Below are 10952 nucleotides of genomic sequence, written 5' to 3'. Positions count from 1 at the left end.
ATTAATGCTATTTTAAAATGTAATAAAAAAGGGCTGGGTGTGATAGCTCATGCCTGTAATCCCACCACTTTGGGAGGCCGAGGTGGGTGGATTGCTTGACGTCAGGAGTTCAAGACCAGCCTGACCAACATGGTGAAACCCTGTCTCTACTAAAAATACAAAAATTAGCCAGGCATGGTGGCGGGCATCTGTAATTCCAACTATTCAGGAGGCTGAGGCAAAAGAATCGCTTGAACCTGGGAGGCGTAGTTTGCAGTGAGCCAGGATAGTGCCACTGCACTCCAGCCTGGGTGACAGTGTGAGACCCCATCTCAAAAAAGAACATTTTAAAATAAAACAAAATAAATAAATAAGTAAAATGTAATAAAAAAGGATCAACTGAAAAATATTAAAATTAATACATTTTAAAAGACAATTAGGTTTAATAAAAATAAATCACTAGCATTCCTACATAATAACAATGAGATATGAAAGCTAATGGGGAACTATTCCATTTGCAATAAAATGAAAATAAAGCATGCAGAAGTAACCCTCACAAAAAATGCACAAAGCTTATATTTTATTTTAAAGAAAGTAGTTATTCTAAGAGACATAAACAAATACTTCGAGAGAGATGCATAGATGAAAAGATTAGATTCTGTAATTCTTAGGAAATAAATCAATATATTTAACAAAATTCTAATAAGTCTCAAAAATTTGTCTTTTGGAATGTGTTAAAATTATCTCAGAGTTCATTATGAAGAATATCCAAACAAGTGTAGCTAGAAAATTTTTGTAAAAGAAAGTCGTAAGGAGAGAACTGTCCTAACATATTAAAATACAGTGTGAAATAAGATAGCTCAACACAACAGAATAGTTTTGAAATAGAATTATAATATTTAAGAAACCACAATAAGCCCCAAATCTTCTAAATCATTAAATGTAAAACAAACGAAAACTACAAAATCTAGAAAGAAATAACATATAACAAGTAGCTGACTTCTTCTCTTTTTTTTTTTTTTTTTTTTTTTTTGAGACGGAGTCTTGCTCTGCCACCCAGGCTGGAGTGCAGTGGCTGGATCTCAGCTCACTGCAAGCTCTGTCTCCCGGGTTTTTTACGCCATTCTCCTGCCTCAGCCTCCCGAGTAGCTGGGACTACAGGCGCCCGCCTCGTCGCCCGGCTAGTTTTTTGTATTTTTAAGTAGAGACAGGGTTTCACCGTATTAGCCAGGATGGTCTCGATCTCCTGACCTCGTGATCCGCCCGTCTCGGCCTCCCAAAGTGCTGGGATTACAGGCTTGAGCCACCGTGCCCGGCCTCTCTTTTTTTTTTTGAGACAGGGTTTCACTGTCGCCCAGACTGGAGTGGAGTGGTGCCATCCCGGCTCACTGCAGCCTCTGCCTCCTGGATTGCAGGGATTCTCTTGCCTCAGCCTGCCGAGTAGCTGGGATTACAGGCGTGTGCCACTATGCTTGGCTAAATTTCATATTTTTAGTAGAGACAGGTTTTTGCCGTGTTGGCTAGGCTGATCTTGAACTCCTGGTCTCAAATGATCCATCCTCCTTGGCCTCCCAAAGTGCTGGAATTACAGGCATTAGCCACTTTGCCTGGCCTTGACAATTAGCTGATTTCTAAAACAAAAAGTAACTTCTAAGAAATAAAGCAGTGGAAGAAAACTCTAAGAAAAATATTTGACTACCTCATAATTCAAAAATTATTGCATATCAAAAAATATTATATGCAAAATTAGAAGGCAAACAAGCTGGAAATATATTTGCAAAAACCATTATAGACAAAAATCATACCCTAAATGAAGAACACATAATAAGAGGTGTGCCAGCACTATATTAGAAAGAGGTCAAAGAAAATAGAATATTTTTTATAGTGAAATGTTCAAATTTAATTTATATTTTCTTGAGAAATATAAATGGGTTTCAGTTTTGCCAATAAAATTGGCGAAGATTTTTAGGGTAATTCAATGCCCATTGTTAGTGATAATGGAGAGAAAGACTGGAAAGATAAAAACATAAATGCTTTTTGTTTCCTTGTGTTTTTCCGTATAGAGTGCTATACCCGATTCTATCAGAGATTTTACCTGGCCCACCTGTTTTAATATCAACCTGAGTTTGTCTTTATCAAATTGCATTATAAGTGTATACTTTCTTCCTAGTTAGATCAGAAGGGACCATTTATTCTACATTCTCAGTGTGTGTAAGTGACACTTCGTAAATATTGATGAATAGATGTGGTTGAGTTGAATATGCCACACTCTTACTATCTGAGTAAGATAATGGTTAAATGAATTTTGATATATTTACCTGATAGGTTATTGTGCAATACCTTTTTTTTTTTGGAGATGGAGTTTCTCTTTTGTTGCCCAGGCCGGAGTGCAATGGCATGATCTCAGCTCACCGCAACCTCTGCCTTCTGGGTTCAAGTCATTCTCCTTCCTCAGCCTCCCAAGTAGCTGGGATTACAAGTATGTGCCACCATGCCCAGCTAATTTTGTAGTTTTAGTAGAGACTGGGTTTCCCCATGTTGGTCAGGTTGGTCTTGAACTTCCCACATCAGGTGATCCGCCTGCTTTGGCCTCCCAAAGTGCTGGGATTACAGGCGTGAGCCACAGTGCCTGGCCATTATGCAATACTTTTAAAGGGATTTAAGAACACTGAACAATATTGGTTTTGCAAAAAATCTCTAAAAAAGAATGATTTGAAATCATTTTACTGTACTTTGTTGAGTAATTTTCTTTTATTTTCTGTACTCTCCAAATTTCCTTAAATGATTACATATTACTTTTATTGCAGAAGTAAAAAAAAAAAAAATTGTTTTTAATATAAGTACTCCACAGTCCAGCCAGGCAGGCATGGGCTGTGATTATTTTAAACACAACTCACACCCACCTAGTTACTCCCTATCCCTCCATTTATTGTTGGGGGCTTAAGTCACAACCTCGCTGCCCCACATCAATTCAAGTTGAAGTTTGCCTTATGTCCAAACCTCTGTTGTTTTTAAATAACAGAGTACTGTTCTGGGAAATTATGTGCAAGTTACAGATCTAAGCCCTTCAAGGATAAGTATGCCTATCAGTAGTTAAGCTAAAAAACATTATTTCCTTTGGCATCTGCTGTCAGAGAAAGAAAGTTGATTTGTACTTCTCATTCTCCTGCCAAAATTAGTATTTAGGTCAAATGTAAGTCTGGACTATTATCTTTCGTAACTATTTTTTAGAATTTAGGTAAGAAAGAGACAGCTTACATTGGTCATCTCCTCTCTTTTTTTCCTTGCCATTTAGCCTTTCTAAAAACAGAGAACGGTCGGGTGCGGTGGTTCACGCCTGTAATTCCAGCATTTTGGGAGACTGAGGCAGGCAGATCACGAGGTCAAGAGATCGAGACCATCCTGGCCAACAGGGTGAAACCCCATCTCTACTAAAAATACAAAAATTAGCTGGGCATGGTGGCAGGTGCCTATAGTCCCAGCTAGTTGGGAGGCTGAGGCAGGAGAATCACTTGAACCTCGGAGGCAGAGGTTGCAGTGAGCCGAGATCGTGCCACTGCACTCCAGCCTGTTGACAGAGTGAGACTGCGTCTCAAAAATAACAACAACAACAACAACAACAGAGAGCATTTGAAAGAATGACAGTTGTTCTATCAAAATTATACCCAGCAATTCTGGTGAGGAGATTTGTTGTGAAACTAAACAAAAATCCACAAACATTTGAGGGTCATGATTTGAAGGCATGGGGATCTGGGAGGTTAAGTAGTGAAGTAGCTACACCATGTTACATGTCAGCTGTTTGGAGAATGTTGTAGAATCCAGTGAAATGATAAACCAACATCTATCAACTTTGAAAAACTGATAAATGTGTGACTCAGTTCCCAGGTTAAAATGTGATACATAACTTCTGATATGTTCACTGATTAAGAAACCAAAATGTCTTAATATATGTAGAAGAGTTAATGAAAAGTATAAGAAACATTTTCATGGATTGAGTGAACTTCTCTGCAATTTTGTGTTTTACAATGAAAGTGCTAAAAGGAGAGCATGTTGGCTGAAGAAAGAAAATGTGGAACACTTTGAATTGGTTGAAAATGTAATATTGCTGGTATTTTACTGTCTGTAATGTTTGGGGTTTTTATTTATTGTTATGTAAATTACTATAGGAATCTTTGAGCATGAGGTAACGACATTGTCAGGGGTCTTTGGGGTGTCACTTTTCTGGCCTGAAACCTCTGGCCAGTGGTGCCTTTGCCTGAGTTTTTCTTGGGCCCACTGGGCTCGTTCCACCCACTCACCTGGCAGGCTGTGATTGGCTCATGCTACCAGCCTGGATCCCACCTCTGCCAAAGGACAGTCAGGTGTGGAATGGCAAGGAGGGTGTGAGACAGTGTGGGGTCCAGCCACAGCACAGTCAGACATGCCGGCTGCTGCAGCTGGGTGGGCAGCTCCAGGTGCTGGCATAGGTGCTCAGTCTCTGCAAGGCTGTGGCTGGACCAGGTGTACTGCAAATAGCTTCCCCAGGTGGCACTGAGGAACACAGTGGTGCCTGGAAGCCTAAAGATGCCAGGCACTGCAGGACCCCAAAGAGGGAGTCACAGCCCTGGCTTGGGGAGCTCCCAGGTCTGGGCTCCCCAAAAGGCTGCAGCTCTTCTTTCCTCTTCATCCACAATATGGTGAGCAAGGGGAACGTTTCAGCCCTGTTTGTGTAATAGCTCTTTAACTCTGCCATTTGGTGGATCCCAAGTTCTTGTACTGCAACCAGCAAGAATGAGGTATGCAGATAAGTGAAGGGTGAGCAAGACAAAGAGGAGTTTTGTTTAGCAGTAGAACAGCTCAGAGACCCTCTGTGGGTAGCTCCTTTCTGCAGCCTGGGTGTCCCCACAAGTATTCAGCCCTCAGCAGAGAGAAAGAGACCCTGGGATGGGTGGCTACTCTCTGCAGTTGGTTGTCCTGGAGTCTCCCATGCTCTGGCTGAGCCCGGGGCTTTTATGGGCCTCAGAGTGGGGAAGTGCTGATTGGTCCATGGGCAGCCACGGGCCTGCCCAGGAAAAGCACCAGGAGTTTCCCCTCTAGTCTGCAGGACTGGCAGCAACCCAACCCCCAGGCTTCAGGCCTTCCCTGGCTGAAAGGTGGGGCTTCATTGGGGACCTGTACTCTTCTACCTAGGAAACTGTCTGCCTCCTGCTGCCATTCATCATGCCTGGGCTCTGCTCAGACTTTGCTCCAAGATTGGGGTAAATGCTGACAGCAGGAAGAAGCCAGGCAGCAGGAGCAGGTGCTTCTGAGCTTGTGAGGGCTGGTGGGGGCCTTCCCGGGCCCCCAAGAGTGCTGGGATGCATGGGTTTGCAGCCTTAGTTTGGGCAGCTGCAGCTGGGGGAATGGGAGACCTGGGTCTGTAGCCATGGTTTGGGCAGCTGCAGTGGCACCCAGGGAACTCCTTGTCCCAACTCAGAAAAGGTGGGGCTCCCACTTGTCCCCAGCACACCGCAGCTCCAGGGAGCATGCAGCCCCGGCCTGCATCCCTGCTGTAGCCAGAGTGATGGCAGTGGCTGCCCCAGATGGCCTGCAACTGCCATCAACATCATGAAAAGAGTCTGAGTGTCTCAGGAAGCATCAGCAGCATAGGTGAATGGAATCTCCTCTCATAACTTCTCAGGTAAATAATTAACAAAAACCTGCCTTTAGAAATACCCACCTGAGCTCTGGAAGATAAGAATGAACAAAGCCGGGAGTGGGGGCTCAAGCCTGTAATCCCAGCACTTTGGGAGGCCGAGATGGGCGGATCACGAGGTCAGGAGATCGAGACCATCCTGGCTAACATGGTGAAACCCCATCTCTACTAAAAAAAATACAAAAAAACTAGCCGGGCAAGGTGGTGGGCGCCTGTAGTCCCAGCTACTCGGGAGGCTGAGGCAGGAGAATGGCATAAACCCGGGAGGCGGGGCTTGCAGTGAGCTGAGATCCAGCCACTGCACTCCAGCCTGGGCGACAGAGCGAGACTCCGTCTCAAAAAAAAAAAAAAAAAAAAAAAAAAGAATGAACAAAATATACCACGGGGCTGATTCTAGGATTAGTTTCTACTGTTTACAGTTCTGAGGTCTGAAGACATCAGTTTTAGATAACAAGATGAACAAGTATGCTTTAGAAGTTGTTTCTGATGATCTCCTGGGAAATTGGAGGATAGGAAAGGTCAGCCTTTCTTGATTCTGCAATGGCTATGGAGACAGCATAAGTAATGGTCTCCATTGTGAAGGCTTTTGAGAGATATAACTTATTAAGTTTAGGAAATATTTTTCTATTCTTAGGTCAATGTATGTATGTATATATATGTATGTCTGTATATATGTGTGTGTATATATAATTTATATAGATATATAATATAGATATATAATTTATATATATATAAAAAACATTTTTGAGACAGAGTCTCACTCTGTCACCCAGGATGGAGGGCAGTGGTGGGATTAAGGCTCACTGTGGCTTCATCGACCTCCTAGGCTCAAGTGATCCTCCTGCCTCAGCCTCCCATGTAGCTGGGACCACAGGTGCATGCCACCATGCCTGGCTAATTTTTAATATTTTTTGTAGAAATGTGGTCTCACTTTGTTGCCCACGCTGGTCTCAAACAACTGGGCTCAAGTGAAACTCTCAGCTTGGCCTCCCAAAGTGCTGGGATTATAGGCATGAGTCACTGCACCCAGCCACGTTACCGCAGTTTAAAAATTAATCATGAATGGGTATTGAATGTCATAAAATATTTTTCCCAGTATGTATTAAGATGATACTATTTTTTTTTTACCTCTCATCTGAACATGTAGTGAACATCTTTGCATTCCTGGATAAAATCTACTCCATCATAATGTTGGATTCTTTTAAAACATTGCTTTGATTACTTTGAGTAATATTGTTTAGCCTATGCCATGTAGTGTGCTATTTGTATCTTGTATACTCAGCATAATGTTTTTAAGATTTGTCCATGTGGTTGTATAGATCAGAATTTCCTTCTTATTGCTGAGTAGTATTCCGTTCTATGCACAGAACAGAATATATGCACGTGGTATTTATCCATTCTCCTGTTGATGGATACCTGGACTGTTTCCAGTTTTGAGCTATTATGAATAAAGCAAAAATTCTTCTACTAAGCTTTGTGTGGACATGTTTTCCTCTCTCTTGGGAAATACCTAGAAGTGGAATTGCTGGGTCATAGGGTAGATATATAATTATATTCTTAAGAGACTGCAAAAGGGTTTCGAAAAGCAATTATAACATTTAACACTCTTACCAGCAATGTAGAGACTTCCAGATCCTTGCCAATATTTAGAATTCTCTGAGTTTTAACATTTTAGCTATTCTGGTGAGTGTATAATGGCCCCATATTATTGTTTTAATTTGTATTTCCCTGATGACTAATGCTGTTGAGTACTTTCTCATGTGCTTATTAGCTATTTGTATATCTTTTTCATGAGGTATGTGTTCAAGACGTTTGCTCATTTAAAATTTTTTTTTCTGAATTGTTTATATATTCGATCTGTAAATCTTTTGGAAGATTTGTGTGTTGTAAATATTCTCATCTAGTATGTTGCTAGATACATCCAGTCTGTGCATCCATTTTTCTTAACAGCATCTTTGGATGAGCAGAAGGTTTAAATTTTAATAATGTTTATCAATTTGTAATTTCATGGTAGTGCTTCCTATGTGCTTTCCAGGGAATATTAGTCTACTCCATGGTTGTAAAGATGTCCTCTATGGTTTCTAGTTCTAGCTTTTAGGCTTATGTGTAGGGTCCATCTCAAGTTAATTTTTGCATATGGTGTGAGATAGTTGCTTTGTTCTTTTTTTTTTTTAAACATCACTATTCAGTTTTTCAGCACCATTTGTTGAAGAAGTTTTCCGTTTTATAAGAAAATGCTTTGGCACCTTGGTTATAAACCATTTCACCATGTGTTTATAGCTCTACTATGGGACTGTCTACTCCTGTACTGTTCAGTGTGGTAGCCACTAGCTACATGTGACTATTTAAATTAGATTTAAATTCATTAAAATTAAATTAAAAATTCAGTTTTTCAGTCACACTAGTCACATTTCAAGTGCCCAATAGCTTTATGTAACTAATGGTTATCGTGATGGATAGTGTAAGAATAGAACATTTCCGTAATCTCAGAAAATTCTATTAAGAAGTGCTGCTCTAGACTGTTCCACTGATTTATTTTCACTGTCGTGATCACAGTAGCTTTACAGTAAGTCTTGAAGTCAGTATGTTCAGTCTTCTAACTTCGTTTTTCTTTTTAAGATTTTTATGGCTTTTCTAGGTTCTTTGAATTTTCATGTAAATTTTAGAATCAGCATTCTAAAATTTTGTCATTTCAAAAACAAGCATTTTGTCAATTTCTACAAAAATCCTACTTGGATTTTGGTTGGGATTGCATTGAATTGTATTAATTCGACTTTTTTTTTTTTTTTTTTTTTTGGACACAGAGTCTCACTCTGTCACCAGGCTAGAGTGCAGTGACATGATCTCGGTTCGCTGCAACCTCCGCCTTCTGGGTTCAAGTGTTTCTCCTGTCTCAGCCTCCCGAGTAGCTGGGACTACAGGTGCATGCCACCATGCCCAACTAATTTTTGTAGTTTTAGTAGAGACAGGGTTTCACCATGTTGGCCAGGATGGTCTCAATCTCTTGACCTCGGGATCCACTCACCTTGGCCTCCCAAAGTGCTGGGATTACAGGCGTGAGTCACCACGCCCAGCTGACATCATTTTTTAAAGAAGAGTTTGACCTATAGTTTTATTTTCTTATGCCTAGTTTCTCCAGTTTTGATATTATAGTTATACTGACTTTATAATATGAATTAGTTAACTCGTCATTTATTTTTTATGCTCTGTATAAAATTAATTCAACCATTTACTCAAGAAATAGCTGGTGAATGTGCACTCAGAGCCAGGAACTGTTCTAGGCCTTGGCACTGTAATGGTAAACAAAACAATAGTCCTGCTTCCTTAGAGTTTATGTTCTTATAGAGGAGACACCCAATAAACAAATAGATATAGAATATTATTTAGAGATAATAGTACAGGAAAACAGGAAACAAGAAAAGGAAATGGGAAGAGGCTGGAGGCAGTACTTTAGCTATATTGGGCAGGCACGTGTAAGGAGAGTCCTAAGTGAAGTGAGCAAGAGAGCCACGTAGAGTCCAGGGAAAGAGGAACCCACGTAAAGGAAATCACGATGTAAAGGCTCTCCGGTGAAAAGGTGGCTGGGGTGTTGGCCTGGAGAAAGGATGGTAGCTGGGGCAGGCCATGCAGGAATTTATGAGCTGATGGGAAACCGTTGACGGGTTTGAGCTGGAGAGCTGCATGATTTAACACATGTTAGAAGGATTAGCCTGACTAGACTGTGGAGGATAGACGGAGGGTAGTAAAATTCGAAGTAGTAAAGCCAGATAGGAGACTATGGTGACAACGTAAGTGAGAAATTATTGTGGCTTGGATTAGGGAAGTGGCAATGTAATTGGTAAAAAGCAATAGAAATTATTTCATGGGAGGGCCAACAGGAATTGCTGGTGGGTTGGATGAGGGGTTTGAGAGAAGGATCTCCTCATGCAGTTTCTTTGAGTCCTGGGTCAGGTGTGCGCGCAGCTTCGTGATGAGAAGAGGCAACGTTTTCAGCAGGTTACTCACACTTTTGAGGTTGGAGGCAGTGAGAAACAGAAGGGCTTCTGTTTTTTTTTTTCCCTCTTAGGTTTAGTTTATCCTTGTAAGATTCAATTGTCTTAGTTCTCTCTTGCTTTATATCTGGCTTCCATTCTTGATTCAGATCCACCGTCAGATGCTAAAGCTTTCATATTTATTCACCAGTTCCACAACAGCATCGGGCTTACCCCTATACTAAATCCTTATTCCATAGCACTCACAGTGGCTCTCCTTTCCAGATCAAAGCCCTAACTGATACAAGTTTGATATGTCAATTAGCCCACTGAATAGAGATGTGCATTAGATAATCGAATACATAAGAAGATGTTTCAGCTGTATCCATGAATTATGAATATCTAGTGTTTTGTTATTATTCTGCAGTTAGTAATTTTTAAACTATTATTTTCTAGTTCTATTGTATTGTGGTGAGAGGTTGTGGAATATTAGTTTTTTGGCATTTATTGAGATATTGTTTGTATCCTGAATGTAATCTTTTTTCTTTTTTGCAAATGTTTCTTGAACTAGGGAAGAATGCACATTCTCTGTATGTTGGGTACAAGGTTTGATGGGTATCTAGACAGTAGGTGGTATGTGTACCCTTAATAACTCTTAATAACCAAGGAAATAGAATTTTAGATGAGCATTGTTAGAGATTGAGAAGGCCATTAAATCTTTGTAAAAGATACAAGCCACCAAAGAGACCTAACCATCATTAACTTATATGTACATAATATAGACTCAAAATATGTGACTTATTTAGAAATACAAAAAATTTTACTTATAAACTTGACAAAAATTAGTAACAGTAATTAACAAACCAAATTATGAGTATTGTACTATATATAGTGTATATATGATATATATAAAATATGATTTGGTTTGCTAATTATTATTATATATATATACATACATATATATAAATGTTGCTATACCAATGAAACAGATTATAATTCCTATAACAACAAATTTGAATGACATATTTATTTTATGTATTTATTTATTTTTGAGCCAGAGTCTTATCTTTTCGCCCAGGCTGGAGTTCAGTGGTGCAGTCTCGGCTCACTGCAACCTCTGCCTCTCGGGTTCAAGCGATTCTCCTGCCTCAGCCTCCCGAGTAGCTGCGATTACAGGTGCTCACCATCATGGTCAGCTAATTTTTGTATTTTTGGTAGAGATGGGGTTTCGCCATGTTGGCCAGGCTGGTCTCGTCTGACCTCAGGTGACCCATCTGCCTCGGGCTCCCAAAGTGCTGAGATTACAGGCGTGAGCCACCGCGCCTGGC

At 40.5% G+C, this 10952-nt stretch overlaps 1 pseudogene; it reads right to left on the bottom strand.

Annotated features, from left to right (window-relative positions):
- Positions 1–3364: 3364 nt before the first annotated feature.
- Positions 3365–5969, bottom strand: LOC115898276 (annotated as a pseudogene).
- Positions 5970–10952: the final 4983 nt, after the last annotated feature.

This window comes from Rhinopithecus roxellana, chromosome 6, assembly GCF_007565055.1.
Source record: "Rhinopithecus roxellana isolate Shanxi Qingling chromosome 6, ASM756505v1, whole genome shotgun sequence".
Classification (NCBI taxonomy): Eukaryota; Metazoa; Chordata; class Mammalia; order Primates; family Cercopithecidae; genus Rhinopithecus; species Rhinopithecus roxellana.
Note: the sequence above shows the minus strand (reverse complement) of the source record. Positions and strands in the feature narration are given on the sequence as shown.